Source organism: Cornus florida, unplaced genomic scaffold (assembly GCF_030987335.1).
Source record: "Cornus florida cultivar Cherokee Brave unplaced genomic scaffold, ASM3098733v1 CherokeeBrave_3.0.0_Hap2_Chr01, whole genome shotgun sequence".
Classification (NCBI taxonomy): domain Eukaryota; kingdom Viridiplantae; phylum Streptophyta; class Magnoliopsida; order Cornales; family Cornaceae; genus Cornus; species Cornus florida.
This window is the reverse complement of record NW_026775571.1, coordinates 99,382,216-99,392,290: the sequence shown is the minus strand read 5'-3', so window position 1 is coordinate 99,392,290 and position 10,075 is coordinate 99,382,216.

Here is a 10,075-nt window from a genome sequence, read left to right as displayed (position 1 = left end):
GTTCTGTTTTTTCTTCTTTCGTTTTTTTTTTAGTGAATTTTTCTTGATCATTTTTTCTTTCAAAAACCCATATTACAGATTCAATGCTTTCCTTTCGTTATTTTTTCTTCGAAAACCAGTGGGTTCATCGGAGTGGGAACTGGTTTAAGTTGTTTGTTTATGTACGGTGATGGGATGTTAGAGTTTAAGTATGCGATATTTTCTTTGCTTAACGGGGCAGAGGTAGGGGATGGGGAAACCTGCCCCGTTGCCAAAATAAGGGATTGAAAGTGAATAAGAGAAAGAAGAATCGAACATTTGTTCTAATTTTTCTCAATATCTTCATAAGATTACACATGTCCAAATTACAGCAATAGCTATGTAGATTTTCCTTCATATATTTATTTATTTATTTTTCCTAAATCCTTCATATATTTATTTACCTAGTCAATTACTGTTTGAGACATAATTCTGCATGGGTTAACAACAAAAATATTAATTATTATGAGCAAAAGTCATGTATGGTGCTATGGCATTCAAGTTTATTTATATTTCAAATATGAATTAATTACCAAGCATAATGGTAACACACCAAGACTTGATAATAACACTAAGGGGGTGGAAGAATTGGTTAACAACTACCCTTAAAAGTGGAGGTCATGACTTTGATTCTCCTAGAGTCAGCCTCAGAGAAACTTTCTTGAATTAAAACTAGCACATAGCAAAACTTTCCACATGTCTCCCCACTCTTTATTGGTGAAAAAAAGAGAGAGAAGGAATAATGCTAACACAATAAAGAGCAGTCACCACACAACTTATCACTTTTAAAATTCCTTTTAATGAGGTCTTCATGTAAAATGCATTTTTAGACTTCTGACAAGTAAAGTATCATTAGAAGGTGCTTAAACGGGAAACACATCCCACATTAGCTACACATGGATCAAATAGAGTCCTTAAACTCTCAAAGTATCCAAAAAATCAACTATCTCCCGCAATGATTTACAATTTCTCCCAAGCTAAGAAGCACATATACCGACAGGGGCACGAATACGATATGACACGTTTCACCGACACATCAAATTTTAAAAAAAGTAAGATATGGACACGGCTAATAAATTAAATGAGAAAATTATTAAACTTTTATTCGAAAATCAAAAAGAATATTATATACTGTATGATATTACTATCCTATCTTGTCATTATAGTTATATTTTGTTCCTTAGAGGTTAAGCACTTCGATGTAAATTTATAATGTTGTTTCTATGATTGTTGTGTGTTTGTTTTAAATAAGACGAAGAGTGTAGGATGTGTTAGTCGAGTGTCCGAAATGTGTCGACCGAGTGTCCGAGATGTGTCGACCAAGTGTCCGAACAAATTTTCTATTGTGTATTCGTTTTATATAAGACGAAGAGTGTCGGATGTGTTGGTCAAATGTCCGAAATATATTGATCAAGTGTCTAAGATGTGTCAACCAAGTGTCCAACATGTGTCAACCAAGCGTCCGAAAAAATAAAATTGGTTTTTAAATAATGGACAAGACCATAAAGTGTCAGACACGTCTAGGAGTGTCCATGAAATGTTGGTGTCCGACACGGTATCGGACACGGACACAACACCTCATAGAAGTGTCCTTGTTTCTTAGCTCCCAAGGATCCACCAAAAATATAAAATAAAATAAAATAAAGAAAAGAAAAGAAAAAAGAAGAAAAAATCTAATAACAGAGGGATTTCGGCACACCAACAGGAGTCTTCTCGCCATAGAAATATCTCATATTCCTTTCCTTCCACAGCCCCCACCAAACACACACAAAGGCGCCACCCTCCAAAAGTCATGGACTTGGAAACCACCTATACAATCTCTCCAAGCCTCTATGATGACTCTTGAAGATCGAGGCATGATAGAGGAAGCTCCAAAATTGTTACCTCAAAATTATTTATAGCTCCAAATCAATCTAGCATTTCCAACAAACCTTTTTAAAAGATTGTCCTTGAAGCTATATTCCACTTTGGCAAACTGTGAAAACATGGATGAAAAAGATGCTTGTAATGAATATTCATCGACTTCTAAGACTGATTAACTTGCAAAAGAAGCCACCCGCCCGTTGAAAATCGGGGATTGGGTAGGTACGGAAGGACTATAAAGTAAATAGAGTTGCTCAATTACACTGGACAGATGATACTCGAGAAAACTATATTTAAAGGTATTATCAGAAAATCTTCTCATGTTAAAATTAAAAAAACAAAATTCTAACTGAACTTCAAGCATATAAAGTTGCGGAGCTATTTGAAGATTCTGATGCCATTTTGAAAAATTAAAGAGCTAACCTTCCAACTTCATGGGGAGAAAAAAGATGTTCCCACATTTCATGTATAAGATAACCTACTATTTAGATTTCAACAAAAACTAATGATAAGGATGACAATGAAATTTGATATAAGTGGAATTAGTAACACTTAATCCAACAACTAATTTCACTGGAGATACCATTCTTTTGCACAAGAACCATTACAGTTGCTCTCCGTCAACACTGCCAAACATCCTTCATATGTCTAAGGATGTTATCCTTACTGCTTGTCAGATGGTCATCGCACAGATGAAAACCAATTAAAAAACAATAACAGGCCAGTTTGCAATTAAACAGACTTGGAAACACATGCTCCAAACTAGGTACAAAGCATACATTTCTGCATGCTCCATACTAATCAATTAGGTATCTAGAGATTCATGAAAACAACGTAGAGGTTGTACTCATATTAAGGTAAAACACTGAAACAAAAGCTCCAATTTAAAAACAAAATCACATTGGATAGAACATGATCCCTTAAATAATATCTGATGCGTAAAGTAAAGCATTGAAACAAAGCTCAATTAAAAAACAATATCACAAAGGATAGGGCATAATCCCGTAGATTATACTTGATGCACGCTCCAATGAATCTGAAGGATCGTAAGTCTACCCAGGTCACTTCTAACACACACACACACACACACACACACAGAGTCCCTAAAAAAATAAATAATATATGACCAAATTTAAAATATTACTTCGTTTAATTTCTTCTAGAGTTGTTGGGATAATGGATTTGAATCCACAAACTTTTTTTGCATATCATTCCCAAATTGTTCAATTGTCATCCTTTAAATGCAATCAAACCAATACCATGGATTTTTTCCTACTTTCATGTGTGTGTGTGTGTGTGTTTATATTGTTGCTCTTTCCATCTTCTTAATTGACATTGTTGGATTACACTTTTTTTTTTTAGGGGGGGGAGGGGGATCCAACCCTTTTTTTGTAGGGGGGAGAGGGGTAGGTAAATACTTACACACACTCACAAATGCCCATTGTCGGGCTCGAACCCACTTCCCCTCTAAGGAATGAGAGGTTATACTAGCTAGGCTAGTGGACAAGCGATAACAATGTCAGAGTACCACTAAACCAATACAAATGTTTGATATTGTTTTTCTTTAACTCCGGTCATGTTGACAAAAAATTTGTTGGTGGTGTAATGCACGAGGATTAGGATTCCATTTAAATCCAAAACCCAATCAAATTACTCTTGCATATTTTCCAATCCAACCTTGGGTAGGAAACGAAGTATAAAGGAAAACACAACATCGAACCTAGTTGACTATTTTGATGGACATACTGAGTATGCATGTATTCAACAACAGAATAACTATGTTCTTAATCACCCACACCTTCTCCATCCTCTCAGTCCTCTTTCATTATCCTCTCCCACAACTTCTGCAATAACCTTTTGTATTCTCCAATATTATTCTTCCCATGTTTTCTTCTTTCTCTTTTCTCGTGTTAGACAAAGAAGACATCTACGACCAGCATTCCAGATGTTCAGCAAAATAATCCTTATAATCTTCGCATATACCAATTTCCGTCCGACTCCAATCTGCATAAAAATAAAAAATAAAATAAAAAAAGGAAGAAAAAACTTTAAATTAGAGCCATCACCAATCCACACAGTCAAATTGCTGCCAACCTAGATCTTCTCATAACCATTTTCCCCATTCGTCTCAATTTCAGAAACCGAGTCCAAACATGTTACCATATTACTTCAACAACGACGTTCTCCCTTATATACTCTACTATTTTATGAAGAATGTGAAATGACTTGCAGTTTAAAATCTCCAGCGCACAAACCATCACCGCTCAAATGTAACCACAAGACTACAACCACTACCATCGCCAATGCCACCCCTCCAAACCCTGTGTTGCTAGGAGAAATCCCAACCACATTTTGCTATACTCCAGCATCAGATTGGCCTTTATAAAGGAGTTGATGGACAAATCTTGACACGACAATGTTGTTGGACCTTTGGAGTCACTTAGAAGTCATAAGATGGTTGCCAGTGGGTTTAAGTTTCTTGGACCTAGCTCAGTTACACCTTTCATGGATTGATTGCCTCTCATGTGCTCGCTGGCTATGAGACACTGCCTCTCATGCGGGTCAATATGACCCAATGACATAATGGTTGGTAGAAAGGATAAAAACATAATAATAATCATACTATGTGTCTGCCCTTAACAATAGATGGATTTAATGAAGGGGGGAAAATGTAAATGAAGAGTGTTTTAACATTTTTCCCCATACATTATCACTAATATTACCTTGTAAAATATAATTAATAAACAAATTTGACCTTGATCAAGGAGTAGGTCTAGGACAACATGAATAAACCCGGTTCCTTTCAATTCCTGCTAAAGCCTTAGCTTGAAACTCTATAGGCTGCTCGTCATCAGCAATCTTGGCCTCAAAAGTAATACAAAAAAGGAAACCAGCAACCGTCTGTAAATTTGCCTTCACGACCTTCACAACCATGTAACGTTCACCCTACAAGAGAATTTACAATTAAAAAAGGGGTTAGAGAAAGAAAATGGGCATCTAATATGTTCATCAAAGAGGAGAAACGAAAAAAAAAATAAAAAATACATACATGTTTGCTATTGTAGTCTGTAATTGCTAACTCTGAGAGCTTGTTGACAGTCTCTAGTAGGGGGGCGTTGGTGAAGAGTTGGAGGACTGGCTTAATTAAACCCATTACACATATAGATCTTAAATAAGGAAAGTCATCAACATCAAAGCCCTATTAGAAGAATACACTAAAAGATTAGACAAATATACATACATATATATTTATATGTATACGTATGAGAAGTATTGAGGGCATAACATTACAGAATAGAAGCTACACGTACCTTGCTATCGTTAACCTGTTCTGAGTATTTGCCCATCAGTTCTTGGACCAAATCCTCGTCTTCAGAATCAGAATGGGTTTTTGTACTGATCTCATCAGGTTTTCCCTCCTGCATTTTAAACCAATTTACCTCATCAGCAGTAGGCTCCCTGGAAAATGCTTCTCGAACAAATATATCATCATCATCAGATCCATCCAATTGCCGCTCTTCCTTCTTGCCATCATCAATTTCATCACCAAGTTTCCGTCTCGTTTCTACTGGTGTGGAAAGGTCTTCAGCATCATCCAAAACCAACTTCATCTTCAGAGGTTTAATTTGGAATACTGAAAACAAAAACCCTAACAATCGATTAGGCGGTTCTGTTCTTACATGGGTGCTATAATTGCTATTATATATGCAGGACAGGCCTGAGATTCCAAACATTTTTATAGGCCGTAGGCGAACTTTCAAATGTGAGGCCCTTAAGTTTCACACGCGCAAAAAAAAAAAAATTTATAACAGTGCAAAATTTTAACACGATGTTTTCAATATCTATTCAATTTCTATAGCTAATATAATGGAGCGCATGTGCATTGTGCATAAGACAACTAACTAATAACTATAAATTTATCACCACCAACAAATAATTGTTCGGTTGTACAGTGTGCATAAGACAACTAACTAATAAGTATAAATCTATCACCACCAATAAATAATTGTGCGTCTGTGCAATGTGCTTAAGACAACTAACTAATAACTATAAACTTTTATCACCACCAATAAATAATTGTGCGCCTGTGCAGTTTGCATAAGACAAACTAACTAATAACTATAAATTTATCGTCATCAACAAATAATTGTGCGTTGTGCAGTGTGCATAAGATAGCTAACTAATAACAATAAATTTATCAATTAGAGTGAAAAATTTTCACAGGCACAAAATAAAAAATGAAGAGAACAGTTTACTAGAGAACATAAATTCTTTTACATTCATTGTTTATATAGCTACTAAAATTTAATGATTACAGCTAACAAAAATATGTGGAGATGAAGTGACTATATATATATAGGAGGCTGAACCTGTAGTACTAAAGAAGTAGTGGGACTTTTACGTTATGTGTGGCATCCACTATCATATATAGTTTTGTCTTTCACTCTTTATATTAACTACACTACACTTTGTGTGTATTTTTTTGGGAGCCCAATAACCCCTTCCTTGATTTCAGGATGAGAAATCAACTTTAGTAGCAGTGATTGATTGATCATTGCTACAGAAGACCTGTGCAAATTAATAGAAAAACCCTTAACTTTTGTTTTATTAAAGCCTGCTCTTGATTTCCATGTGTTTGTACATTCTGATGGCAAGTGCTTTGACAGTATTATCTAGCTGAGCCAACTTCACATAACATCAATAATGATGGTATGTGTCTTCATATAAAAATAAAATATAAAAAATATGAGCATCGAAAAAGTTAATTATTACCTCAACGTCTCTGGGATCCTTAAATTATGAGGAAAAGGGGTATGGTTGCTGCTGTTGTGAGATTGGAGTGGAATTAGGGAGAGGAAAAAAAAAATAGTACCTGCCATAGATTGTGGACTCGATCGCCATGAAAGACATATGTAGAAAGGCACACATTTATTAAAATACTAAGAGAACCATAATATATTCATTCAGCTTTTGATAGCCATCACACACAGTGACACAAACATAAAAAAACCCTAGTTTGGAAGCTACTTTTCACTATTGGAACAAAGGTAAAGGCCCGAATCAAACGAACCAAAAGTTAGAACAAATCAAATGATGAGATGAACGAAAGAAAGAAACATATATAAAAGATCGATTCATGCAAAAGGAGAGACGAGAGAGAGAGAGGATGAACATACCTTGTCACCTGAGGCGATAGCGGAGGGTGCGCCCTGCGGAGTGTCGAAGCAGATTGTGTCGTCTGAAACTTGCCCTAACTTTTTTTATTTTTTATTTTTTATTTTTTTCCATCTCCTATGGGCCTCAAAATTTGAGGTCCAAGGCGACCGCCTTGGTGGCCTTGGGCCAGGCCCTGTATATATGTTCCTTCCCTCTACCCCTTCTCTTCAAAAATAATAAATAAATAAAACAAAAAAAATATTTCTCTACGGTTATGTTTCGTATAAAAAATGGTAATAATGTTCAACTTCACCTCACCGCTCTGATTTTTTTTTTTTTTAATAGTCGTGCTATTTGGCGGATAAAATAAAAATTGGATATTTAGAGCAACAGTGGATCATTTAAAACAAAAATATAAGATATCTTCCAAAACTCTTCAAAAATAAATAGAAAATGATAAATGTCTGGTGAAAATATGACGGGACTTAATTTTAAAAGGAAAGATTTTTAATAAAAAGAAAAAAGTTATAATCAAAATTAGGGTTTATTTTCATCTTTGCCTCATGAAGGTAAGACTAATTCTTAATCACAAAAGATATATCAAAATTAAGGGTTTTGTTTTTTTGTTTGTTTGTTTGTTTGTTTGTTTTTTAATCGTGTTAGCGGGTCGTGTAGTAATTTGTCATCCTTACCTTTACCCCTTCTCTTTAATAAATAAAAAAAAAAAAAAAAAAAAATTCTCTACGGTTATGTTTGGAATACAAAATGTTAATATTGTTCAACTTAACGTCACCACTCTGATTTTTTTTTTTTTTTTTTTTTTTTTTTTTTACTATTTGGCGGATAAAATAAAAATTGGATATTTAGAATAAAAGTGGATCATTTAAAACAAAAATATAAGATGTCTTCCAAAACTCTTCAAAAATAAATAGAAAATGATAAATGTCTGGTGAAAATGTGACAGGTTAATTTTAAAAGGAAAGATTTTTAATAAAAAGGAAAAAGTTATAATCAAAATTAGGGTTTTATTTTCATCTTTGCCTCATGAAGGTAAAGACTAGCTCTTAATCACAAAAGATATAATCAAAATTAAGCCCTCTTCCATTTCTTTCCTTTTTGATTTTTTTTTTTTTTTTTTTCCGTCTTTGATATCATAATCACACACACTATTGGCACTCATAACGCAAAAAAATTCAAAGCATTGATCAAGAATTCACCTATGGAGGTAGATGATAATTTGTTACAAAACTACCATAATTCTAATATTCGAAAAAGAATATCAAATAAAAAATCAAGAAAATTGGAACAAAGTTATATAAATCTTCACTAAAATTTTCAATTCAGTTAACAATTGTTGATAGATGATTCGGGGAATCCATGAATAGTGATGAGACAATTCTTACCATAATTTACTTATTTCTCTCTTTAAATGCAGTCTTCCAATTTATTATATATCGAAATAGTTTGTACTATAAAGCTCAAGTACTAATCAGGAAAACTAAAAAATTCCATGAACATGTTTGGATGAATCTGATGAGGACGATGGATTGGATGGCCTTGATATTATTTGTTTGAATCCTATTATTGATTACTTAAATTGGAGGAGGAATAATATGCAAATACTATATCTACCCGAGTCTCAAAATTACAAAAATATCTCTATCTTCTTTCCAAGCACCTTGAAGGTCAAATTTGATTTAATAGTTTTTAATTAATATATTCTGAGCACTTTCGGGTATTCTTGTAATTTTAAAATAATAATTATAAATTTTAATTTAATATTAAATAGTAAAGACAAATTTGACATTTCACAACTTATTTACCGATCATAGTCCCACTCCACTTTTCTCCGATTGCTTTACCTTTTTCTTTAAAAGGAAATGACAAGAAGGTATTTAAATTCATTAAGACACATTCCCTTATACTATTACAAATAAAGAAAGGAATTATGATATTAAATTGTTTATTGAATAAATGAAGTTTTGTTGAAAGTTTTATGCATCACTTTAATTTTATTGAAAGTTTTATGCATGACTTTGAAAATAGACGGTGATATTGTGATTTTAACCATTTATATAATTGCACTTATTAAATACTCATGCCATGTCTGTTATGTCAACTTATTTTTTTTTTGGTTAATGGATAAGCTTGTATATAATAAGATAAAGAATGCACAATGTGATCCCCAAAGTAGGAGATGATTACACCAAAAGAAAACAGCCAACAATAGTTAACAAACAAGATAAATAACTCTGCAATTAATCTAACTGCAACTGTGCATGTAAACCAGTAACTATGACGCAATCTCAATTTTCAATCCTTCTCATCATGTGCCACACCTGTGATGGTCCCTTCATGCTAGTAACCAGCTGTGTCCACCTGCTGTGGTGCATGTTTGCTTGAAGAGGTTTTGCAGCTGTGTAAAGGAAGTGATTTGTCTCAGGTCAGAGGAGTTTCTTAGCTTGATTGTTGCAAGTCTTGCTGTAACACAGCTCCTGATTTGGCCTATGATGGTATTAGCAGAGGTTGATTGATTGCGAAAAGCCCTAGCATTTCTCTCCATCCAGATGAAATATACAGCTGCAGCCCATAAAAGCTTGTGAAGAGAAAACTCAGATGAACTCCAATGGGTGGAACACCAAAGAACTAGTTGTGACAAGTTGTTAGGCATAATATAAAATCCTGCTACCTCTTGTGTATACTTCCAGATGTCAACTTGGCAACTTGTATAAAATCCTGTTATGTCAACTTGGCAAAAGTAAGATGATAATTTTAGTAATATATTTGGTACTAATTCTCAACCTACAAAAATAAAAATGCTTTTACTAACATGCATCATGTCTATGTGACTGAGTAGCTAATAGTGTAATGTGTTTATGTTACAACTATAACACAACAAAGCGTCTACTATTTTATGCATACCTTCATCGTATAAATTATATACTTCAGAAAATGTTGTACTAAAGTTTGACCTAATTACCTTTCAAAAAAAAAAAAAAAAATGACCTAATTTAACCATCATCGATCGAGATTAGGC